The 26,993-nt window shown below is 41.6% G+C and overlaps 1 protein-coding gene across 1 annotated transcript in view; it reads right to left on the bottom strand.

Annotated features, from left to right (window-relative positions):
* Positions 1–26,993, bottom strand: part of si:dkey-22o22.2 (neural-cadherin) — a 289,349-nt gene that overhangs the window by 260,661 nt on the left and 1,695 nt on the right. The window lies entirely within an intron of this gene.

Here is a 26,993-nt window from a genome sequence, read left to right as displayed (position 1 = left end):
GCAGATCACCTGGCGCCTCCCCCACAACCTGTAAAATTTCAGTCAGATCGGGGGACAGGGGATGGGTCATGGGAAGGTCACCCGCTGGATGTTACATGCTCCTGGCGGGAGAGTGTAAAATCCAGCCACAGGTTTCAGGTTCCCATCCCCAATGTACCATAGCACCCAAAACAGCCATTCCACAGCTATCTGCAATGTCAATTCTATACATGACTATAGCAGAGGGACAACAGAGAGCTGGCTTAATCTATTGAGCAGCTCCTGTTTTTTCACAAGTTTGTTTAAATACCCAACTTTAAGAGAGGAAATCAACATCATTTTAGCTTTCTCCCCACTGTTTTCAGACTAACAAAATCTTATTAAAAAAGAAATTTATTGCAAATCTCTTGTTATAAACAACATTGCTTCCTGCTGTACAAATACAACCTTCACTCATGGGGTGTACAAACATCACAGACCAGTTGGGCCGAATGGCCCATTTTGCTGCTGTATATTGTATGTAATTCTATGTATTTATTTGTAGCAACCAGCAGAAAAGCACAAACCCTCTATAAATTAAACCATAGGTATGAATAAAACGCTGGCTTCCACTGCTGTTTAAAATGCAGTGTATTTTGTCAGCAGTGGTCCCTTATTCTTGATGAAGACTAGGTATTATATTACAGCTGACCCCCTGCCACCCACCATCCTCCCAAACCCATTACACACTTAGACACTTAGGGTAATTAGAAAGAGTGAAGTTTCACAGTGCTATGGCTCACATAGAGCCTGCATGGAAAACATCAGTAATTATAATGACACACATGATAGAATATCACAAAGATCAAGTGGCACAACTCAAACAGGAAAATTTTGGAAAATGAAACACAATGTTTTCTAAATTCTTTAACAAAACAAATGGTCTCTGGGAATGTGTTCACTGCACAAATAGAATTTCAGGATTCAATAGGCAATCATAAACTTTGCAGTTTATCATATCTGAGACTCTATTGTGTGTTAATTACTTATGCCACTCTCTGCATCCTTCTCACATTACAAGTTACAGTTTCAGCATTAGATGGTCTGTCATACTGATTGACTAGGAGTGTACTGCAGGCGTAGCTTGCCATGTATGTTGTAATAATATCTGTGAAATATGCATGCTGTCAGCATCAGATAAGTCCCTGTGCTGGGTGAGAAACAGGAAGAATACAAAATAATTCCTTTAAATATATAATTATAGCAATTGGAATCTTCTTGTTTCATTGCACTGCACTAATTAGACCTGGTGAGTTCAAGCTATATTGATTTAAATTATCTAATTTCCTTACATTTTCATACAATGACAAACCTGTCACTCTTATAATGAAATACTGTGCCCTTTATGGACAGGGCAGTCACACGTCAAATCTCATATCTCATTATCTTTTTGTTCAACAGAATGAACAGGTGACACAAGAAATGGTTTTGATTCCTTACATGACTAAAAGTACTGAATGACACTCATTCTTAACCATCACAAAGCAAATGCAAGTTTAGTTATCCTGGCACAATGCCGATTTGCAGCCGCTAATGACTATTTGTTGGTAGCCTGTTACAGTTTGGATTCATTAAAAAATTGTCACAGATTGACAGGACTCAGTTGTTTTCAGGCAGTGAATAGTTAAGCCACATATATCAGGAGGACTGCAAGCTTCATTTTTAATCTGTACTGACACAACTGATCCAAATTGCTGCAGCAATTGGGCAGTACAATTGGCCTCATCACTCCTGAGATGGGAAAGGCAAAAATTTGCTGATGTTCTCACTCTTGACTGCCACCCAGCTATCCTTGCTAAGTTCACCTGCATAGACTTTGGGTGAGAACATGGTTATGACATGTCCTTTGATCAAATATTCTGTCAGCATTCACTTTCTGGGCTCAAATTTGGAGAATGGCTATTTGCAAAAGGTACCCAAGGCACTCATTGTTTGAGAAACTGTACCCCAGACAAGGGTCAATACCTTCAGGGGAGGAGGGAAGAAGAAAAGCAATTTAGCTCGTTACATTACATAACTTTCATCTTTAGGTGGCTGTCACCTCAAAGGCCCTCAGCAAAACTGTACAGGATTAGCTGACCTTTTGTTTGTGATCCCTCTGCCTGTCACCAGAGATCATCAGGTCAAGTTCCTCTCCTTATTTAAAATTAAACACAAGATTTGGGGCGGAATTATCCCAGAATCGCACTAACGTCATTTCACCCATCGGCCGCAATGGCGGGCTTTCACATCGTATTGTCCCAAACCTGCCGCATTACTTATGCATTCCAGGGAAACATGCCATTTCCAAGGCAGGCAGGCTCCCATTCACCCACCATGCCATCACCTCGCTGCTTTATCACGCTGGATGCCATATTTAAAGTCCAGCTGCACGCACACATCTCAGTGTTTCCAATCCACAACTACTGCAGGGAAGATGTCCACGAAAGACACAAAGACTGCAGCCCCCAAGGTTTAATGACACATCACTGGAATGCCATTTGGACAGCATGGAGACCTTCTGTGGTTTCCTCTTTGCCTGCTCTGGTCGCAGGACGGGCAGCAGCATCACCAATTCAGCATGGCAGGTGGTGGCAGCAGTGGTCAGTGCCAATAATGCTCAGAAGAGGTTGGGCATCCAATGCAGATAGAGGATGAATGGTTTCATCCGTGCCGCCAGGGTATGGCAACCATCTCAATATTCTCAAGCATATCACACATTCACTGGCATCTCACTCACTGCCAGCCCAAGGGACATCACCACGTATTCTCACACACACTCTCACATGTTCATCTGGCCTCATCTCCTCTGGAGACTGCCTCCTCAGCCTTCATTATCTTGAGGCCACTCACACAGATCAACATGTGCCCCCAAACACAGCTTGGGATACCTTCCTTCCCCAGTACAGCCATCATCCTGCAGCATCTTCCCTTGCCTGAGGCCACTTATGCTGATGTATAACCATGAGGTTCTCGATGTCCAATGGCAAGAAACGCAGCCCACCATCAGCAGGTTGACCAGACAATCACAAACCAGTTTCATGCCTTAATGAAACCGATCACGTCATATTGCCTGCTTATGCCACCAAACACGCCCGAAGCCGGCAAGCACAGGAAATCCCGGCCTTGGAGTGAGTTCTTGGCATCAAGCTCATCATGCGAAAATCAATGAAATGGCCGAGAATCAAAGACTGGATAGCTCCCAGTTTCCTGTCCAAAAAGTAGAAGTGATGTCAAGGAAGTCAGGAAACCATAACTTCTTCCCATCTATCCTCACCCCTAACCTTCCCCAATTGCATCTCCCATTCCCACTTTTAACTTTCTTAACAGATTTTCCTATGCTAAAGTAGTGGAGACAACTTGCTGGAGAATACAAAGAGTCCATAGACAGAATATGAGTCTCTTTGCCTGTCTGGATTTCAGTCTGGTTAGTTGTCAGCAGAGTTACAGTCCGAAGAATTCAGGACTACCCATTTGTTGTGGATTATCAGACGAGGTATAAAAATGTTGCAAACTACAACAGGGCTTCACCAGAAAGGAAAACTCAGCAGAATAAAGTTGCAGTTTGCAGTCATGCCTTAGTTCTGTTGTTCAGACAGAGTTCAGTGCCTTGATGTAAAAAGTTGTGTACCAGTTTGAATAATGCTGTGCAGTGGTCGGAGAATGTTATGTCTGGTGACAAGGGAGTTCCTCCATGGCACAGAACCAAAAAAAGAGCCCAAATGTTTCTAAAATAATTTCCACAACTTTGGCTTATAATAACTTAAAGCTCTGGTGAAGTACCTTGGGATGTGATACTATGTTAAATGAGAAATGTATCTATACTAGTTGCTATGATTGATTAAACAATTCACCTTTAGAACTAATTCTTATCCACTCAAAAGACACTGGGGAGATTCTTCTCTCTGTTGAGGGGTCCGGGCCAGAGCGGATGTGGAGCCGATCGCCACCAGCGATTGGCTGTGCGCTGTCATTTTACATGTCAGTGTTACATGAGCTGGGGCATGTTTATGGATTATGATAAAAAATTTTATTTAATTAATAAACACTTCATGAAACCTCATCCCATCTGTGGATGAGATTTCATGAAAAATGCGAAGGCCGGCTGGGCTCTTCGCCTGCCCACCAACCTTAAGGTTGGATGGTACAGCCCTGACAATGACGTTGATTAGCTTATTAATGGCCTTAATAGGTCTTTGACAGTTCGATGGACGTGCAGCTGACTCCAGTACGTGCCCGCTGAATGAAAGATCGGAATGACGTGCGGTGATGTCAGGATGCATGTGTAGGTGATGGGTGAATACAGCATTAGACCCCAGTGTGCTACAATCACTGCCCACATTTAGATGCAGAAATACACAAATGTATTTCCCCTGATATTAGTTTTGGCTCTGAAGAGTCATATTTGACTTGAAACATTAACTCTGGTTTCTCACTTCACAGGTGTTACCAGAGCTGCTGAGTGTTTCCTGAACTTTCTAATTTTACTCAAGATTTCCAATGTCCATGGTATTTTGCTTTTATTTTAATATTGGATGTTTTCTGAATGACTGGCGTTTGCCTCATTCAAGCTGACTCCCCCTCATGGCTGACTAGCAGTGAGGGCACTGTGGACCTTGCAGGAGTCAAGATTTCAATTAATTCGTGCTTATACTCTTGGGCTTCTGAGACTGTCTGAATTTGCCAGGCTTGAGTTGGGAAATATCCATGCTCAATGGCGGATTTAGAATTTACTCACCAACAGCAGGAGTGCTGAGAACAGATGTTTCAAACCATTAGGCCCATCAAATTCTGTATCAATTATTCATACCTGAATCCTGATAGTCAGTACTGTTTGACGATTCAACCTTTTATTTAAAGAAAAGAAGACAGCAAACCTTCTACTAATGTAATAAGATTTTTCTTTCTCTTTTCTCTTCAATTTTCTCCCTTTCCTTTCTCTGCTGAGGTGTTTCTTCCTTGCCAGCTGTTTTTGAAATAGAAAGAGAGACTGGGAAACACTGTTTTCTAGGCACCTAGCCAAGGCAGTGAGGCTAAGATTGGAGTGTTTAATAAGGTTCAATGTTATTTATGTGACTTATAATGCCATTTCTATGTCATTTCTTCTTCTCCACAACATTTTCTTACAGGGTTGAATGCTTTTACCCTCAGCATTTTTATCTGCCCCTCCCCTCAGTAATTCTGGTTTAGCTATAGTGGCTGACAGTTTGCCCTCTAGTACTTATTCAAGTGGCCATATTATTTATGTGAGCCTTGACTACAAACCACAACCATCACCCTGTACTCACTGAGCTACACTGGGACCCAATTTGCAATACCTTAATTTTAAAATTCTCGTCTTTCCTTTCTCTCTAACCTCCTCCAGCCTTACAGCCAGAGATCTTTGCACCTCTCCAAATTTGGTCTCTTGAGCATCCCCAATTTTAGTTGCTCCACCATTGGTGGACATGCCCTCAGCCATGTAGGCCCTAAGCTCTTAGGCCCTAAGCTCTGGAATTCCCTCCCAAGCTCTTCTCTTATCTACCTCTCCTCCTTTAAGATGTTCCATGAAATCTACCACTTCAACCAAGCTCTTTAATCACATGTGCTTACATCTCCTTTTGCGGCTCAGTGTCAAATTACGCTTGAAAACACTCTTGGATAGTGATTGAAGATGGGAAAGTGGCCAATTTTTACTTCCCTATCTCAGGAGATCCAGAGCTAGTTGCTGCTTCTACTGAGATCAGCTAATTCAGAGCAAAAGTTAGACCTAAGGCATTCTTGCTAGGTATGGCTCACCCAAACAATGGACAAACTCAATGTACAGCTGCTTCGAATGGCTGGGGTTTATAAACTGCTAACAATAGTTATTTAGTCAAAACCTGTTAAATGGGACATCTGTTAAATGGGACATCGGCTGGCAATTTGGATTATCACAAATATTAGCTTCCATTCATTAGGTAAAGTCAGTCAGCATTGATTAAACTGCAAAGGAAACGCTACACAGAAAATGTCCTCTATTTCCATTTTAATGAAACAGCCATGGAACAACAGAAGGGCAAGAATATTTTGCAGGTGGACAGAACTATAAAAATCAAATTTAACGTAGCTAACTGAAAGGTATTAACATTGGTAGAAAATGGTGCAATTATTTACTCAATGAATGATGTTGAACTGGCTATGGCAGAGGTTAAAATTAAGAGTGATGGTAGACTTTGCACTTACTTTCTCCAGGCGTTGCACAGTGGCAAATAAAAAAAAGCAAATTGAATGCTTAACTGTGTTCCAAAAACAATAGCAGTTAAGCCTGCGACTTTCATCCTGAAGCTTTGTAATGTTGTGATTTGATGGTACCTTGAGTACTGCTTTCACTTTCAGGCTCTGATGTTCACGTGAAGCTCTGGAAGTGTTGTAGGTAAGTGCCACTAAACTAATCCCTTCCCTCCCACCCTACATCCCTATCAGTGGAGTTGCTGCTGGAAAACTCAATAGACTTGAATGGAGTGATTGCCAAGAGTGCGTTCAAATGCAACTGGGATTAATTCATGAAAAAGATTCAGGGATTAAGCAAGTCGGCAAAAATAGGCTGAAATTTTCTTCCAACGATCTGATTAGACTGTGGCATCACAAGATTAGCATGGACCAGTATTGAGAGGTGATTGATTTGGTGATGCTAAACACTTGGCAGCAACAATCAGCATCATAGGAGACTCACTATGATAAAACAATTACACATGATAGGCATAATAAAAAGTCTCTTTTTCTACATTAAAAGAGGCTACATTAATGCAAGGTTTTGTTGTTATAACAGATGTTTTAATACCTTTTTAATTAAGAATTCATTGTTATTCAAGATTTGAAATATGCTGCTGTGTGAGGGATTTACTTTAATCATTTGGTTTTTGAATATGTATTTGATGAACATCCTATTATCAGCATGCTGTGATGTTTCCCACATCACAGAGTGACAATTACTGATGCACAAAAAGTCATATTTGTGGCACGGTGTTCCCTCCTACGCAGAAAATGAAATTCATAGCATTGATTTATTATTTATGTATAAAGATGTGGGAATACTGTGGAAATACTTTCTCCCCATCAGGTATTTTGTGCATTGTTGGTTTTAAGATGTGAAATTAGCAACTCACCTTCCGATTGCCAAGAGCTCTGCACTGAATTCAGTCGTGTAGATGTTCTGAACAGATGCAAACCAGATGGGATGTGGACTGGTGCGAGAAGTGCATCTGTCCAGCGCATGGTGCCACTGACCATGATTGTATTTCCAACATCAATGCCATTTGTACAATGGAAACCACTGTGGAACCAGGGTGTGAAAGACATGTCACAGGGAGCTGGCTCATTGCTGGATGGAAAATCAGGAGCTGCTGCAGGTCTTAATGGCTTTCAACAGTTTAAAGGAGCAGTCGAGGCAGCTTCTGATTTTTCAGAAAGGATTTTCATCCTGATATGGGGACAAGAAAGGAGACGGGCGGGCAGCCGAGCCTGTAATTTCGCGCGATGGGGCACACTCTGGCCTCCACGGGCCATTTTGCTGTAGGTTAGATCGGGACTTCGGCAGTGCAATGCTTACCCGCAAACGATGGGTGGGTAGCCAGTGAAGGTGATTAAAGTAAAGCCATGGATTAGAGGAATTTTCCAATCGGTCTATGGGCCTTTCGCCGTGTCGGCAGCTGCCTGGAGGCGACCTGCAAGCGGCAGAGCAGGGGCCCAACTCCCCAGGCAGACTTTGAGGCCCCACCCTACCTATCTGGCTACAGCTGCAGGCTGCCCCTGTGGAGGGTTTCTTTTTATATATTTCAAATTTTTAAAAATTGCTGAGAGGGCACCTTCATCCCTTCCTTGCCTGGAACAACAGCTGTAGCTCTGTTTATGTTGGAGGAGCTCCCATTGGCCTTTCAGCTTCGAGAGCCCACCTGGATTGGCCACTAACTGACCAATCAAAGCAAAATCACCGGGTGTGGGGGTGAGTGACTGTTCCCAACACAAGGCTCGGTCGGGAGCTGCATCTGACGCCGACGCCAGGGCCCCAAGTCAAAACACAAAATCCTGCCTTTTGAGTCGCCGGGCTTCTCTAACGGTTCACAATATATAAATTGATTCACAAAGCAAAAATCTCATTTTTCAGAGACAAATAGAAATCCTGCTGGGAAAAGTGAACAGTAGAACGTGAGCCCTGTCTGGAACAGAGCAGCATAGGATCCAAAATGAGCTACCAACAAGGATGGCAGGAGCTGTGGCCATCAGCTCTGAGCCCCATGCCCCACACCTGCAGACAATGATGGAAGAAGTTTTTGACTTTACCAGGCTAGGCAATGTTAAAAAAAATACTGTTGCCTTCCATTAATTCGTTATGCTAAGCATCAATGGCACTTGCAATTACCTGCCCTTCACACTTCTCCTTTCAATGTTGATGATGAACGCCTATTGTGCGGGAATTCATAGAAAGTTTACAAGTTAAAAGCACAGAAAGAGGCTACTTGGCCCATCGTGTCTCCACCAGCCGACAAACAAGCCAGCCAGCCTAACCCCACTTTCTAGCATTTGGTCTGTAACCCTGCAGGTTATGGCACTGTAAGCCTTCCCCATTGCTTCATTCACATTATGCACACAATCAAAAATATTTTCCCAGAGGCTCAGAGCATATTATCATAGCCTTCATGGGCCACAACTGGCACTTGGGTATCACTGTATATAATCAAGTTAGTAACAAACTCCCATTTCAACTCTCAATGCAGAAGAAGACAGTACATAAGTAAGAGAGTGGCTGCACCCCTAATATTTCTCCTGTTACTGCACATGAGGAAGAAACCTTACAAAATCTGGGGAAAGGAGGCTGGATCCTGGATATGACATGGGATCTCAGGGTCTGTTGCAATCTTCTGCTATTTTATTTCATCCTATTTTCTCACCCAATCACTGTTGGCAAAAAATATACTGAAAAACTTTACTATGTCAATCTTTCTACTACAAACAGCAAATAAAGCCTGTTCGAAATGATAGTATAGGAGCCTCTGTTCTTTTTCTGTTTTTCCAGGTGTTACATAGGGAACCAAGCCAAGACTCACTACATCTGCAAAGCAGCCTTTCTCATGATTCATAATATTCCTTGCAATTGACATCTTAGATAAATCCATCTTGGAATATTTAAATAGTAACTGCGCTGGGTAAAATGCAGAGCACAACTAAGCAGGAGATGGAGGTGGCAAAGGAGCAGGAAGCACATGCTGGCTGGAGGATTTGCTTGCAGCTTACTTGTCTGTCAAGTCTAGAGATCTGGACCATATGGCTAATATTTAAATTACAAATGCACTCCAAATAGAGGTTACTGTGGGCAGAATCTTGTTGCGGCATTGGACCTGCTGGCAAGAGAGCTGGCAAGAGACCTGTGCTGCCTCTTTTTGGGATGGCCCACTGAACCATGAGCCAATCAGGCAGTGGCAAAGCTAGTGGTGGGCCTTCCCCTGGAATCAAGACCCCAGGGGCAGAAGTGCCGCCTACTAAGAGCTGCCAATCAAAGGCCAGCCACCCTTGGGCTCAGCAGCACCACTGGGGAGGTTGTGGCTGCTGCCGGAAAGACAGACATCGGTGTCCCAGTATCGCGGAGCGACCCAGGCCACAGGTAAGTAATGTGGAGATGGGGTTTCCCAGGATGATGGTGGCAGGGAAAGGGATGCAGGCCGATCAGCAGCAAGGATAAGGGTGTGCCTCCCAGCGCCCCAACCCCCACCTTCCCAATGTCCAGTCCTTCAGTCAGGCACTTTGATCAAGGGACCACCCCCACCTCCCCACCCAGAGGTGACAAGCTGGCTGCACAGATTTAGCTGTCATGCACACAGCATGGCAACAGTCCTGCATGCAGCTGGGTTAATACATGGCCCTTAAGGAGTCATTAATTGGCCACTTACAGGCCTCAATAAACAAGGAAGGTAGACCATGGCATTCCCGCCCAGAACTTAATTCTGGCAAAGCCAAGAAGACGGCAGGGTTCTGGTATGCCACCACCCCACCTAATTACTTGTCTTTCCCGCCTCCAAGCTCACCATCAGTGAGAGAAGAAGATTGCTACCTGTATCACTCAGGACAACACCAAGGAGTTTACTGCAGACACTAATTTCAGTATGGAGTTCTCCTGCAGCATATATGCAGCCTACCACTCTGGCTTTACATCACAGTAGTCCACCTTGGAGCAAAACTCCACCCCCACATGCCAAGGGACCAAAGACTAGTTGATGCCTCTGTAATGGATGGTCAGACTGCTGATATAAAGGCCAGTATTCTAGACTGAACCTGCAGTCTGTCCGCAAGAATGACCCAAACCTCCCTGTCGCTTGCCATTTTAACACTCCACCCTGCTCTCTTGCCCACATGTCTGTCCTTGGCTTGCTGCATTGTTCCAGTGAAGCCCAACGCAAACTGGAGGAACAACACCTCATCTTCCGACTAGGCACTTTACAGCCTTCCAGACTGAGTATTGAATTCAACAACTTTAGGTCGTGAGCTCCCTCCCCCATCCCCACCCCCTTTCTGTTTCCCCCTTCCTTTTTTTTTTCCAATAAATTATATAGATTTTTCTTTTCCCAACTATTTCCATTATTTTTAAATATCTTAAAATCTTTTATGCTCTCCCCACCCCCACTAGAGCTATACCTTGAGTGCCCTACCATCCATTCTTAATTAGCACATTCGTTTAGATAATATCACCAACTTTAACACCTATGTGTTCTTTTGTTCTATTGTTGTTGACATCTTTTGATGATCTGCTTCTATCACTGCTTGTTTGTCCCTACAACCACACCCCCCCCCTCCACTTCTCTCTCTCTCTCTCTCTCTCTCTCTGCCCCCCCCCCCCCCCCCCCCCCACCTGAAACCAGCTTATATTTCAACTCTTTCTTGGACTCGAACTCAAGTTCTGTCGAAGGGTCATGAGGACTCGAAACGTCAACTCTTTTCTTCTCCACCGATGCTGCCAGACCTGCTGAGTTTTTCCAGGTAATTCTGTTTTTGTTTTGGATTTCCAGCATCCGCAGTTTTTTTGTTTTTATTCTAGAGTGAACTGGACTATGAAGAAATGATGCACTCTTCATGAGTGTCTTTGGTTTATTTTGAAAATATGAGTCAATTGTCAGAGAAATTCAGCACTTCCACATGCCCAGCAGGAAGGTGCACTTGAAGGGAGCATATGGCCTTGGAGCATGCCTAATATTAGACCACATAATAGGATCATAAGACATAGGAGCAGAAGAAGGCCATTTGGCCCATCGAGTCTGCTCTGCCATTCAATGAGATCATGACTGATCTAATAATCCTCAGCTCCACTTTCCTTCTTTTTCCCCATAACCCTTGATACCCTTCCCGATTAAAAATCTGTCCATCTCAGCCTTGAATATACTTACCGACCAAGCCTCTCCAGCCATATGCGGTAAAGAATTCCACAGATTCACCACCCTCTGAGAGAAGAAATTCCTCCTCATCTCTGTCTTAAATGGGTGAACCCTTACTCTGAGATTATGCCCTCTGGTCCTAGATTCTCCCACAAGGGGAAACAACCTCTCAGCACCTACCCTGTCAAGCCCCCTAAGAATCTTATATATTTCAATAAGGTCACCTCTCATTCTTCTAAACTCCAATAAGTACAGGCCCAACCTACTCAACCTCTCCTCATAAGAAAATCACTCCATACCCAGGATCAACTTAGTGAACCTTCTCTGGACTACCTCCAATTCCAGTATATACTTCCTTAGATAAGGGGACCAAAACTGTTCACAGTGTTCTAGGTGTGGACTAACTGGTGCCTTGTATAGTTTTAGCAAGACTTCCCTATTTTTGTACTCCATTCCCTTTGAAATAAAGGTCATTTGCCTTCCATATTACCTGTTGAATGGGTGAATTTAACCCATATTATTTCCTGAACATGGTAGTAAATGCTTTGTAGCCCAAATGTTTACACAACATTGTTTCTTTTTATTGTATCACATTGGTGTCAAATTTGAAAGGCTTGCCAATGGTCATTTCTTACAGTGTCCAAAAGATATGTCAACCCACCCATTAGATGACCAGATGTACCATATGCGCATCTGGAAGAATATTGCTACTTCACTACCTGCTACAGTTATGCCAGTCAATGTCCTTCATCTTCAAAAAAAAAACAGTTTCAAAGCTGACACAGAAAAAGAGGCTGAACATTTCTACTGATAACAATTGAGGTACAAAGGCCAAACTAAGCCCTTGTCAGTCTAACAGCAATCAATGGTTTGCATCACATTTTGAATAAAATTTCAATCAAAAGAGTCTGGAATGGATAGCGTAGAACTCATTAATACTAGATTGATGTAAAGGGTCACTCTTGGAGGACTTTGTGATCAAAGAATTACAGCAACTTTATCCTACCTGTTAACAAGTTTTCAAAACTAGACGAGATTATAGTCAGCTAAAAAAAGAAAAAATGTTCCAATTTTAACATTGAATTTAATTGAAGTCGGATTCATTCAAATGCTGTGACCTCAAGCGTAAGGCCAGCAATGTAAGGATTGCAAGATTTCATTTGTACTAATGCTAGAATTGCCCAAAGTCAACATATCTAGACCAATATTGCACTCACCAGTAATGGGTAAAGTACAAGTTACCAACTTCAGTTGAGAGGTTAGGAATGAAATACATAGCTCACAACTCACAGTGAGCGCAACTGTTGTTTACAAAAAGTAAGATTGACTTTGATACCAGATGTTTTTTTTAAACTGGATTTGAGGAATGAAGATAAAAGGCATGTCTAATAAATTACCTAATGTGATGGGACTCCATGGTCTGTACATAAATTAAATAAAAAACAGATGCTGGAAAATTCTAAGGATATCATTGGAAAATCATAACTAACTGAATTTTTGATAAATTCCTTTGAAAGTTTCTTTAAACAGAGTCTAAGAAAGAAGCTTGGAGGTGGGGAGGGGAGGGGGGAAGAAGAGAGGATCAACTCTAAAAACAGGAATCCCTTCAAAACAAAAAGAAGCAAGACCGAGAAAGGCGGTGCCTCCATCAGCTAATCTCTTCTTTGAAGGAGGATGGTTTCAATCAGATGTCTGCATTGAGTTAGAGTCTGTCCTTTAAAAATATATATTTAAATTCTCATATTTTCAGAGTTTGAACCATGAATGAAATCAGTTGGATTTCAGCTGTTTGTGTTTGCATTGATGTGATAACATTGCCCTAATCCTGAAATCATACTTTGAATTATTTATTAGGAAAGAATGGATTGAAGTGAGTAATAAATCTCCTGGGTGAGAACCACAAGTTAAATCAGCAGATCTTGCCATAATCAAACTTGCTAGTTAATTCCTATAAACGTAAATGTTTGGTAAACTACTTTTAGAGGGACAGTGAAAAAGTTGCAATCCATTTTTGTCTCAAAGACAACACACAGAAATAATGTGATTCATTTTAATACAGTTTACATCATTATTAAAAGAAAGGAATAAAATATTGTCAACCAGTCCCTTTACCTCCTCCAATTTTTGGACCAATCTTCCCACTCTCTTCCTGAAGATATTGGCTCCTTATTGGGCTATTGGGGGATCAAATAATCCATAAGACATAGGAGCAGAAATTAGACCATTCGGCCCATCGAGTCTGCTCCACCATTCAATCATGGTTGATAAGTTTTTCAACCCCATTCTCCCGCCTTCTCCCCGTTACATTGGCCATTTTTCACAAGTGAGACCCAACAAAGAGGTCAATCGGCTTTCAACCGTAATCTCAGCAACTAGCATTGGCGTGACAACTAAACCCGATCCTAACCTAACCTGAGCACCTGCACGATGCTGAGGAACAGGAACCTTGCCTAATTGTTCGCGTACTGAGGTCAGTTGTGGCTACCTGGACATACGTGGCTGAGACCAGCTACTTCAGTGTCGGTCGAGGTCCACCCAGCGGTCTTCCAGGTATTTGTGGCTCACGAATTCCCGCTTTACCGGATATCTTTGTTCAATAACACCAGTGGGGTTAATTTTCTGAATATATAGCGCACATCGGAAGTTGCAGGCAGCGTCCCAGTCACCTTGCTGCTAAGGATAGTTCATCTCCGCCAGCCCAGAAATCATTTTCAATATCCCTTTCAAGGCTAATCCTGTCGCGGGCCGGATTTCAATTCATTCCATTGGGAATTAAAAGCGTTTTTGTGTGTTTTAAAGATAACTGCATACAGCAACCTGTAACCAAGTTTGTGTTTTTTTTTCGTTTATCCTCTACGCGATGTCACTAAACAACTCAGTAATTCTCTCCTGGGGCAGGATTTGCTAACCGGAGCATGAGAAAATGCTAATAGTTAGTTGGTGATTAAAAACCAACAGGATGATTTAATCTGAAGTGTGTCTGTTCGCTTGCATTATGTTTGTGAATTCAGCCGAGTGTTTGGAAATCTGTGGTGGATGGAGAAGAAATAACAAAGACAAAGCCAAAACAGGAGAGGAAAAGCGCACTCCTACGTAATAGTAATGTTAAAAAAAAATCTATTTGGAGACCAGGCTTGCGAAACATTCATGAAGAACAATCTGATAGGTATTTTCATCTGGAAAAGTGGGAATCGACCAGCAGTTCTGAAATGAGTGCAAAGTAAATTTGTTTAATGTTGTCAGCACAGATTCTCCATGCACTTGGCTCCTGTGTTCAATGTCTGAACACCACGCTTTATAATCCTTGTTGTCCCTCCTCCCCAATAAAACTCGGATTAAGAAAATCTCGCAATCTGCTTTAATTAAGTGGGGATCTACATCTTTCTTCCGGGCCAGTTGGCAATCTAAAATATACCCCAAGGCACCCCATCACACTGATTTTTTTTAAGCAAAAGCAAATACCATGACAACGGGGAGGACGAGCAAAGAGTACGGAAGTTACAGCAAACAAAATTTGACACCCAGCCACTGAATAGCACTTGGGGCCGATTGCCGAAGGTTTAGTCACAGAGATACGTCTTAAGAAGTGACTTAAAGGAGGGAAGAGAATAGCTTAAAAAAAGAGACACGTCGAAGCATTTCGTTTTGCAGTCATCAGGACACTTGGCAAGAATACCAATATAAGGGGAAAACAACAATTTATACTGTGTGTGAAGAGAGTGCCCAACCAGCCAGCGCTTGCAAAACCCAAAACACAGTGTCCAACATTAGATGTGATTCCGCAATTGGACAACATTTGCTAAATAATCCTTAGTGTGCTAAGAATTACACTGACAACCAATTTAAGATTGTCTTTTGGGCTCACTGTGTGGCACATTTGCATGCACTGGAAGCTATATAGATTAATACACAGGGCCATTTTCTTTACAGACAGAAAGAACATATTGCACATGTTCCAGCTAAATGAAATAAGTGACATCCATTTGTTGACTCATTCCTCAGGGCAAGGCCTTGACCAATCAGGGTCAAGCTGCCTGGTTTAAATTTCAAACAATGCTTGGCAGTTAACTGTCAGTCACCATTGCCAGTGCATTTTCCATGGCAACACCTCTACCAAGCAGAGTCCATTTGCAACCAATCAGCAACCTCTTCGCATACAATATAAATTGTTGTTTTCCCCTTATATTGATATTCTTGGCAAGTGTCCTGATAAGTGCAAGATGAAAATCTTCGACATGTTTCTTTTTTCAGCAATACTCAAGTTGTGTACCAAATGACTAAAGAGAATAGCAATGTCAAAGAGGTTTGGGAAGGACTTCCGAGTTTAGGGTATTGGCAACTGAAGGCACTGCTACCAATGATCAAAATTGAAGGAGCACACATATCTGAGGGTTGTGGGACTCGAGGAGATTGCAGAGATAGGGTGGGGTGAGCCCAGGAGGATTTCAAATACAAAGATGAGAATTTTAAAATCAAGGTGTTACTTGACTGGGAGCCAAAGAAGGTTGAGGAGCATAGGGGTAATGAATGAATGGGGCTTGGTGTGAATGAGCACATGGGCAGCAATGTTTTGGATGATGCCAGCTGCGGCTCAGTTGATAGCACCCTCTGAGTCAGAAGAATGTGGTTCAAGTCTCACTCCAGAACTTGAGCACAAACTTCTACACTGACACTCTGAGTGAGTCAACATTGTTAAAGGTGCAGTCTTTCAGATGAGATATTAATAAACTGAGGACTTCTCAGTTGATGTAAAAGATGTCATGGCACTATTTCAAAGGAGGGAAGGGGAGTTATTCCTGGTATCTTGGCCAATATTTATCCCTCAGTTGACATCACAATGTCTGGTCATTATCACATTGCTGATTGTGGGGACTAGCTGCAAGTTTTTTTTACATTGCGACAATGACTATATTCAAAAGTACTTAATTGGCAATAAAATGCTTTGGGATGTCTGGTGATGATGAAAGGCACTAGATAAATGCAAGTCTTTCTTTTCCCAAGTTTACAGCCAGGAGTGCATTGGAATAATCAAGTCTAGAAGTAACAAAGACCTGGATGAGAGTTTCAGTAACAGATGAGCTGAGGCAGGGGTTGGACTGAGCAATATTGCGAGGTGGAAATAGGCAGTCTTGTTGATAATGCACAATTGTGGTTGGAAGATCATTTCAAGGTCAAGCATAACACCAAGTTAGTGAATGATCTGCTTTACCTTCAGTTTCTAGGGAGAGGGATGGAGCTAGGGAAAGGAATTTGTGGCCGTGACCAATGTTTAGTTGGAGAACACACAAATATACAAGCATTCTGATGAAATGTCATCTCAACCTGAAATGTCAACTGTGTTTCTCTTCACAGATGCTGTCTGACCTGCTGAGCATTTGCAGCACTTGTTTATTTTATAAAAATATTAAGAGTCACTATAGTATTTTGTTTACAAAGGGAAGAGATTAAGTCAAGTTGGAAGAGGAAATGTGTACAGTTTAGATAATATTTTATAGAGATGGTGATGAATATATAGAACAGACTGACCGTGAAGTAATGGAGTTAGACAATTTCAGTAAATTCAACAATAAACTGAATATCGCCTTGGCAGAGAAATGGATTAAGTGGTATGACAGCTTAATATTTCTTAATGCATAAATATTATAACCTAGTTCTAAACCTTCAAACCATTACGGTTTATCTTCCAAACCCATGAGGTTTCAAGTAACAATACAAGTCTGCTTATTTTACTTTAAGTTAGCAAGGTGAAAAACAAAAAAATGTTGATTAGTTTAGAGCGCATGAATCCTGTCATTCCAATGATACCAAAATACCAGCAAGAGAAAGTAGATGTTTGGTTAGAACAAGAAAACCTGAATATAATGTGTGCATAATACAGTGAGTAAGAGTTCCTTTTCCTCCATTTTCATGAATACTGTATGTCAACTAAGTGATTAGTAAGCATTACTACCGAAGATCATTGAATAGAAAAGAAAGATACTACAGGAAATACTAAACCTTATTTACTCTTTGTTGTCATGTTTTGCCACACTTTTATGTCACCTTTTTCCATTATAAACTTTGATGTCCACATTTATAATGCGTGCTACCTATGTAAACTTGTCGTACTGTAAAATAGACTCCTACCACTGATGGCACTTTAGCACCTTTTTTATCTCCCATGCAACACAGCCATAACAAAAAAGAATAATATTAATATAACATCGAAGTATCATAAAAATCTGGAAAAAACATAGATCTTTAAAATAGAAAAGGAATTATAATCATGCCTTACATTATAACAATGACTACACCTGAATTTTACTTAATTGGTTGTAAAGTGATTTGATACATCCTGGGGTCATGAAAGGTACTGTATAACTGCAAGCTCTTTATCTGTGTGCCAGGATCCAATTCTCCCTCAATGTCTAATCCCACATCATCGGAAGACTATACTTAGTCATCATTCCCTGTGTGTAACACCACAAAAGATCAACTGTTATATGATTAAATAGAGGTCTCACTATAGGGATACAAAGTTCATTTCACAATGAAGAGCTGTTAACAAAACCAAATGAATTGGACAGCAATGAATTATAGAGATATTCCTCAGTGGGATCAATTTTTCACTAATGTGTATTCTGTTTATGCACAACTGTGTGGATAGATTAGCTTGAAGTGAGATAATTAAAGTTTCTTTTCATTAAGTTTTAAGACCTGAATATTGTACATGGTGCCAGATCCAGAAGAATGTAAGAAATGGGAACAGGAGTAGGCTATTCTGTCCTTCAAGCCTACTCCAGCAATGCATAAAATAATGGTTAATCTACCTCAACTCCACCTTCCTACAATGTTCCCTTATCCCTAGATTCCCTTAGTATCCAAAAATCTATCAATCTCTGAACTGAGTATACTCAACAACTGAGTAACCACAGCCCTCTTAGATAGAGAATTCAAAAAGTTTACAATCCTCTGAGTGAAGGAAATTCTCCTCATCTCGGTCCAAAAATAGTCAACCTCTTATTCTGATACAATGAGCCTCTAGATTTAGACTCCCTAGCCAGGGAAACATTCTCTCAGCATCTACCCTGTCAATTCCCTTAAGAATTTTCGACGTTTCAATGAGATCATCTCACATTTTTCCAAACTCAAAGAAATATAGGCTTAGTCTACTCAAGCTCCCTGCATAGGACAATTCCCTATCCCAGGAATTAGTCAAGTGAACACTTGTTGAACTGCCTCTACAGCAAGTATATTCTTCCTTAGTTAATGAGACCAAAATTGTACAGCAGTACTCCAGGCATAATCTCAACAAAGAAATATACAATTGCAGTAACACATCTTTACTCTTATATGGAGCAATTACGAAGATGTGGCTGCAGGACGACAATGGTTGGGTCCTTAATATTGAAGGGTACATGACATTCAGGAAGAATAGGAAGCTAGGTAAAGGTGGAGGGGTAGCACTGTTAATCAAAGAGGGCATTGGTGCAATAGTTAGAAATGACCTTGGCTCAGGAAATCAGGATGTAGAATCGGTTTGGGTGGAGATGAGGAACAACAGGGGAACAAAGTCATTAGTGGGAGTGGTCTACAGGCCCCCTGACAGTAGCCACAGTGTAGGATAAAGTGTTCAAGAGAAAATATTGTGTACTTGTGATAAAGGGACAGCAATAATCAAGGGTGATTTTAATCTACACATAAACTGGAAAAATCAGATTGGCAGTAGTAGCCTGGATGAGGAGTTCATAGAATGTTTTTGAGGTAGTTTCTTAGAGCAGTATGTTCTGGAACAAATCACAGAACAGGTTATATTAGATTTAGTATTGTGTAACATGACAGAATTAATTAATGGCCTCAGAGTAAAGGCACCCTTAGGAGCAGTGACCACAATATGATTGAATTTTACATCCAGTTTGAAAAGGAGGAGAGTGGGTCTTAAACTTAAACAAGGACAATTATGTGGGGATGAAGGCTGAGCTAGCTGAAGTGAACTGGGAAACTAGGCTAGAGGATAGATCAATAGAGAAGCAGTGGCAGACATTTAAGGGGATATTTCAGAGTATTCAGAATAAGTACATCCCTACTATAAAGAAAAATTATAAGAGGTGAACCCACCATCCGTGGTTAACTAGAGATGTTAAGGAAAGCATCAAACTTAACGAAAAAGCATACAATGCCGCAAAGATGAGTGGCAGAAAAGATGATTGGACAGAGTATAAAGAACAGCAAAGAATGACTAAAAGGTTAATCAGGAGAAAGAAATTAGAGCACAAGAGGAAGCTAGCTAGAAATGTAAAAACAGATAGCAAGAGTTTCTACAGATACCTAAAAAGGAAAAGAATAAGTAAAGAGAGTGATAGTGGGGAGTTAATAGTAGATAATAAGGAAATGGCAGAAGAAATGAACAAATATTATGCTTTTGTGTTCACTATAGAGGATACAAAAAATGTTCCGAAAATAGCTGCAAATCAGGAGGTGAACAGGAGAGAGAAACTTTGTAAAATTGAAATCACTAGGGAAATAGTACTGAGCAAATAGATGGACCTGCAGGCTGGCAAGTCTCCGGGTCCTGATGGACTAAAAGAGGTGGCTAATGATGTTAATTTTCCAAAATTCTCTAGATTCTGGAAGGTTCCATTAGATTGGAAAGTAGCAAAAATAACCCCTTTATTCAAGAAGTGAGGGAAGCAGAAAACAGGAAACTATAGGCCAGTTATCTTGATGTCTGTCATGGGGAAGTTTTTAGAGTCGATTATTAAGGAGGTTATAGCTGGGCACCTAGAAGAGCTCAAGACAATTAGGAAGAGTCAGCATGGTTTTGTGAAAGGAAAATCATGTTAAACCAATTTATTGGTGTTTTTTGAAGGAGTGGATAAAGGGGACTCTGTAGATGAACTGTACTTGGATTTCCAGAAGGCATTTGATAAGGTGCCACATCAAAGATTATTACAGAAAATGAAAGCACTTGGTGTAGGGGGTAACATATTAGCACGGATAGAAGACTGGCTGGCTGGCAGAAAGCAGAGAGGATGCATAAAATGATCTTTTTCTGATTGGCAGGATGTGACAAGTGGAGTCCCACAGGGGTCTGTATTGGGGCCTCAACTTTTTACGATTTACATCAACGAGTTAGATGAGGGGAGTGAAGACATTGTAGCTAAATTTGCCGATGACACAAAGATAGGTAGGAAAGTATGTTGTGAAGAGGACATGAGGAAGTTGCAGATGAATCTAGATAGGTTGAGTGAATGGGCAAAGATCTGGCAAATGTGGGAAAATGTGAAGTTGTTCACTTTGGCAGTAAGAACAAAAAAGCTGAGTACCACTTAAATGGAGAATGGCTGCATAATTCTGAGGTGCAGAGGGATCTAGGTGTTCCAGTGCATGAGTCACGTAAAGTTAGTATGCAGGTACAGCAAGTAATTAAGAAGGCTAATAGAATGCTAGCTTTTATTACAAGAGGGATTGAACATAAAAGTAATGATATAATGCTTCAGTTATACAGGGCATTGGTGAGACTGCAGTGTGCAGTTTTGGTCTCCTTATTTAAGGAAGGATGTAAATGCATTGGAGGAGGTTTACCAGATTGATGCCTGGAATGAATGGGCTGTCTTATGAGGAAAGGTTGGACAGACTGGGCTTGTTTCCACTGGAATTTAGAAGAGTGAGGGATGATTTGAGGGATGAAGTATACAAGATCCTGAACGGCCTCAACAATGTGGACATTGAATGGATGTTTCCTCTTGTGAGTCCAGAACTAGAGGGCACTGTTTTAAAAATGGGCATTGCCCTTTTAGGACAGAGATGAGGAGAAATTTTTTTCTCACAGAGGGTTGTGCGACTTTGGAACTCTCTGCCTCAGTAGGTGGTGGAGGCGGGAGTCATTGAATATTTTTAAGGCAGAGGTAGATAGATTCTTGTTAGGCAAGGGAATCAAAGGTTATTGGGGTTAGATGGGAATGAGGAAATCGAAACGCAAGAAGATCAGCCATGATCTTATTGAATGGTGGAGCAGGCTCGAGGGGCCAAATGGTCTACTCTTGTTCCTATTTCTTATATTCTTATACACCAATCATTTTGTAATAAAAGCTAACATATGATTTGCTATACTAATTGCTTGCTGTACCTGCATGTTAAATTTGTGATTTGTGTACAAGTACACCCAAGTCCCTTTGAACACAAATGTTTGTCAGTCTCTTAAATATTTTACCATTTTATTTTTCCTATCAAAATGCATTAACTTCATATTTCCCCACATTAAATGTCATCTGCCAAATTCTTTCCCATTCATTTGCAACTGTGTCCCCTTTCATCATTTACTTTCCCGGTAGCTTTGTTTCATCAGCAAATTAGGATGTATTACACTTGGTCCCCTCATTCTAAGTCATCAATATAGATTGAAAAGCAATGGTCAAGCAATGTCTTGATCTTAAAATTCACTTCCTTATTTTCAAATGCCTCAATGGCCTCGTCCCTTCCTACCCCTGTAATCTCCTCCAGCCCTACAACCCTCTGAGATATCTGTGCTCATCTAATTCAGGCATCTTGAGCATATCCAACTTGAATCGCTCCACATTGGCGCTGTTCCTTCAGTTGCCTAAGCTCTAAAATCTGGAATTCCTTCCCTACATTGCTTCACCTCTCTATTTTGCTTTCTTCCTCTAAGACACCCCTTAAAGCTTATCTCTTTGATCAAGCTTTTGATCATCTGACCTAATATCTCTTTATGTGGCTCAATGTCATATTTTGTTTTATAATGCTCCTGTGAAGTGCCTTGGGACATTTTATGTTGTTAAAGGCACTTTATAAATGTAAATTGTTGATGTAAATAGCTGAGGCCCAAGCACTGATCCTCAAGGTAGCCCATTCTGAAAATGACCTGTTTATTCCTAATCTATTTTCTGCCTGTTAGCCAATCCTCAATCCAAATTAACATATTACCCCAATTACATAAGCCCTAATTGTGTGGTATAAAACCCTAACTTTCTGGTCAGGGGACGGTTTGCCATTGCAATGAAACGTCACAGAAAAGCTTAAAGGTTGCCAAATCAGGTAGCTTGTCATTGTAAAAACACCTACAGACTTCAACATTGGTCCCATCTACTGCTGAGTAGTGTATTAAAAAAATCCTAGGTGCTTATAATAATCTCCATTAATATGTTCAATCAATATGAATTCATTATTTCAATACACAAAGTTCTGCTATTAAACGTTACTAAAACAGCTGATATGATATATAATTTAGAACAATGTACAATGAAGCCATACTAGTATAGTATATCATTAGCACCTTTTTGCCTTATTTTTCAAATCCAAAAATAAATTCCTGCAAATCAGACATGGAAGTTACAATTCTCTTTACCTTCACCAACTCCACCTCAGTTCTGTTGAAGGGTCATGAGGACTCGAAACGTCAACTCTTTTCTTCTCCGCTGATGCTGCCAGACTTGTTGAGTTTTTCCAGGTAATTCTGTTTTTGTTTTGGATTTCCAGCATCCGCAGTTTTTTTGTTTTTAACTCCACCCCATTCCCCCAACTCTCAGGGTGTTCAAAACACTTTGTAGCCAAATAAGCACTTTACTTTTGGTATTACAGGAAACACAATAGTCAGTTTTCACACAGAAGTTTCACCAGCAGCAATGGAATAATGACTGAATAATCTGTTTTTTAGTGATGTTGATTGAGGAATGCATATTGGCCAGTAAACCAAGGGTAACTTGCTACTCTTTTTGAAATTGTCCCTTGGGATATTTTATGTTCACCTGAATGGGCAGATGGGCCTTGGTTTAATGTCTCATCCAAAATGCAGCACCTCTAACAGTGCACAGTGGAATGAACCCACCACCTTCTGATTCAGAGGCAAGAGTGCTGCCGACCAAACCACAGCTGATGCCCAGACTGACTTACACGCAGCTAAGGTATGATTCTGCAGGGGCCAAGCATCAACAAGTACCTCATTCAAATTATCATTCTTTATTTATGTACATTGATACTGACTGTCAGCAGGCTACTTTAACCCTGGAGGCAATGCACATGTCTGATGTCCACATATGCTGAAATTATAGAATAGTAATTAGGAGTGTAAAAACAAATTAACATAGAAACGTAGAAAATAGGAGCAGGAATAGGCCATTCAGCCCTTCGAGCCTGCTCCGCCATTCATTATGATCATGGCTGATCATCCAACTCAATAGCCTGCTCCTGCTTTCTCCCCATACCCTTTGAACCCTTTTGCCCCAAGAGCTATATCTAACTCCTCCTTGAAAACATACAATGTTTTGGTCTCAACTACTTTCTGTGGTAACGAATTCCACAGGCTCACCACTCTCTCGGTGAAGAAATTTCTCCTCATCTCAGTCCTAAATGGTCTACCCCTTATCCTCAGACAGTGACCCCTCGTTCTGAACTCCCCCACCATCGGGAACATCCTTCCTGCATCTACCCTGTCTAGCCCTGTTAGAATTTTTATAAGTTTCTATGAGATCCCCCCTCATTCTTCTGAACTCCAGCAAATATAATCCTAATCGACTCAATCTCTCCTCATATGTCAGTCCCGCCATCCCAAGAATCAGTCGGGTAAACCTTCACTGCATTCCCTCTATAGCAAGAATATCCTTCCTCAGATAAGGAGACCAAAACTGCACACAATATTCCAAGTGTGGTCTCACCAAGGCCCTGTACAATTGCAGCAAGACATCTCTGCTCCTGTACTCGAATCCTCTGTATATGAAGGCCAACATACCATTTGCCTTCTTTACTGCCTGCTGCACCTGCATGCTTACCTTCAGTGACAGGTGTACAAGGACACCCAGGTCTCGTTGCACATTCCCCTTTCTCAATTTATAGCCATTCAGATAATAATCTGCCTTCCTGTTTTTGCTAACCTCACATTTATCCACATTATACTGCATCTGCCATGCATTTGCCCACTCACTGAGTTTGTCCAAATCACACTGAAGCTTCTCTGCATCCTCCTCACAGCTCACCCTCCCACCCAGCTTTGTGTCATCTGCAAATTTGGAGATATTACATTTAATTCCCTCATCTAAATCATTAATATATATTGTGAATAACTGGGGTCCCAGCACCGATCCCTGCGGTACCCCACTAGTCACTGCCTGCCATTCGGAAAAAGACCCATTTATTTCTACTCTTTGTTCCTGTCTGCTGACCAATTTTCTATCCATCTCAATACACTACACCCAATCCCATGTGCTTTAATTTTACACGCCAATCTCTTATGTGGGACTTTGTCAAAAGCCTTCTGAAAGTCCACATAAATTACATCCATTGGCTCCCCCTCATCAACTCTACTAGTTACATCCTCAAAAAATTCCAGTAGATTTGTCAAGCATGATTTCCCTTTCATAAGTCCATGCTGACTCTGTCCAATTCTGCCACTCTTTTCCAAGTGCTCAGCTATTAAATCTTTTATAATGGCCTCTAGAATTTTCCCCACTACCGACATCAGGCTGACTGGTCTATAATTCCCTGTTCTCTCTCTGCCTCCCTTTTTAAATAGTGGGGTCACATTAGCTACACTCCAATCTGTAGGAACTGTTCCAGAGTCTATAGAATCTCGGAAGATGACAATCAATGCATCCACTATTTCTAGGGCCACTTTCTTAATTACTCTGGGATGTAGATTATCAGGCCCTGGGGATTTATCGGCCTTCAATCCCATCAATTTCCCCAAAACTATTTCCCTACTAATACTGATTTCTTTCAATTCCTCCCTCTCACTAAACCCTGTGTTCCCTGACATTTCTGCTATGCTATTAGTGTCCTCCATTGTGAAGACAGAATTGGAAGACCTGAATTCCTTTAGTAATAAAAACAAAAAAACTGCGGATGCTGGAAATCCAAAACAAAAACAGAATTACCTGGAAAAACTCAGCAGGTCTGGCAGCATCAGCGGAGAAGAAAAGAGTTGACGTTTCGAGTCCTCATGACCCTTCGACAGAACTGTCGTAATGTAGGAAATGTGACAGGTAACTTGTGCACAACCAACTCCCACAAACAGCAATGTGATAATGACCAGATCATCTGTTTTTTGTGGTGCTGATTAAAGGATAAATATTGGCCAGGACTTTGGGGATAAGTCCTCTGCTCATCTTCGTAATAGTGCCATGGGATCTTTTACATCCAGTTGAGAGGCCAGACGGCACCTGGGTTTAACTTCTCATCCAAAAGATGGCACCTTCAACAATGCAGCACACCTTCAGTCACTGGAGTGCTGGCCTTAAACACACAACCTCTGGCTCAGAGGTGAGTGTGCTTCTAACTGAACTGCAGCTAACACTCAAGAGCTGAGAGCCTGACTAATCCTCCCCCGACCCACCTCATTACTTTTCCTTGCTCAGGGGTGCTGAGACCATTCATAGGAACATAAGAAATAAGAGCAGGAGTAGGCCGTTCAGCCCCTCGAACCTGTTCTGCCATTCAATTGGATCATGGCTGATCCCCTACCTCAATGCCATTTCCCCACTCCCTATATCCCTTAATGTCTTTAATAGCTAGGAATTGATCAATCTCAGTCCTGAACATGCCCAATGACTGAGCCTCCACGGCCATCTGGGGTAGAGAATTCCACAAAATTCTCCTCATCCAGTCCTAAATGGTCTGCCCTTTATTCTGAGATTGTGTCCCTGGTTCTAGACCACGCCCACCCACCCCCAACTTCCCACTCCAGCCAGGGTAAACATCCTTTCCGCATCTACCTTGTCGATAAAAACAAAAAAACTGCGGATGCTGGAAATCCAAAACAAAAACAGAATTACCTGGAAAAACTCAGCAGGTCTGGCAGCATCGGCGGAGAAGAAAAGAGTTGACGTTTCGAGTCCTCATGACCCTTCGATAGAACTTGAGTTCGAGTCCAAGAAAGAGTTGAAATATAAGCTGGTTTAAGGTGTGTGTGTGTGTGTGTGGGGGGGGGGGGGGGGGGGGGGGGTGCGGCGGCGGAGAGATAGAGATAGAGAGAAGTGGGGGGGGTGTGGTTGTAGGGACAAACAAGCAGTGATAGAAGCAGACCATCAAAAGATGTCAACGACAATAGTACAATAGAACACATAGGTGTTAAAGTTAAAGTTGGTGATATTATCTAAACGAATGTGCTAATTAAGAATGGATGGTAGGGCACTCAAGGTATAGCTCTAGTGGGTTTTTATATATATATATAATGGAAATAGGTGGGAAAAGGAAAATCTTTATAATTTATTGGAAAAAAAAGGAAGGGGGAAACAGAAAGGGGGTAGGGATGGGGGAGGGAGCTCACCCTCTACCTTGTCGAGCCTTGTAAGAATTTTATGTTTCACTGAGATCACCTCTTCTCCTCTCACAGCTGCACAGGGCAGTAAATGAAACTGAAGCTTCCTGGTCTGTTTGATTCAGTACCACAGGTCAATGCCGTTAACCTCCAATCTCTAGAGTAGACTCGAATCAAAAAAATCATCGAGTTGATGCAATGTGTTTTTTTTATCACTCTGACAAAAAGGAGCAGTGAAACTGTAGCTTACGCTTAATGAACTAAGGCTGATTGAGATTTTTATCAGTGGTATCATACCACCTGGAGGAGGCAGTGTCACACTGCTCCGTCTTACATCAGTTGCAGTAGAACTGTTACTCAATGTATAG

Source organism: Carcharodon carcharias, chromosome 6 (genome assembly GCF_017639515.1).
Source record: "Carcharodon carcharias isolate sCarCar2 chromosome 6, sCarCar2.pri, whole genome shotgun sequence".
In the NCBI taxonomy this organism is placed as follows: Eukaryota; Metazoa; Chordata; class Chondrichthyes; order Lamniformes; family Lamnidae; genus Carcharodon; species Carcharodon carcharias.
Note: the sequence above shows the minus strand (reverse complement) of the source record. Positions and strands in the feature narration are given on the sequence as shown.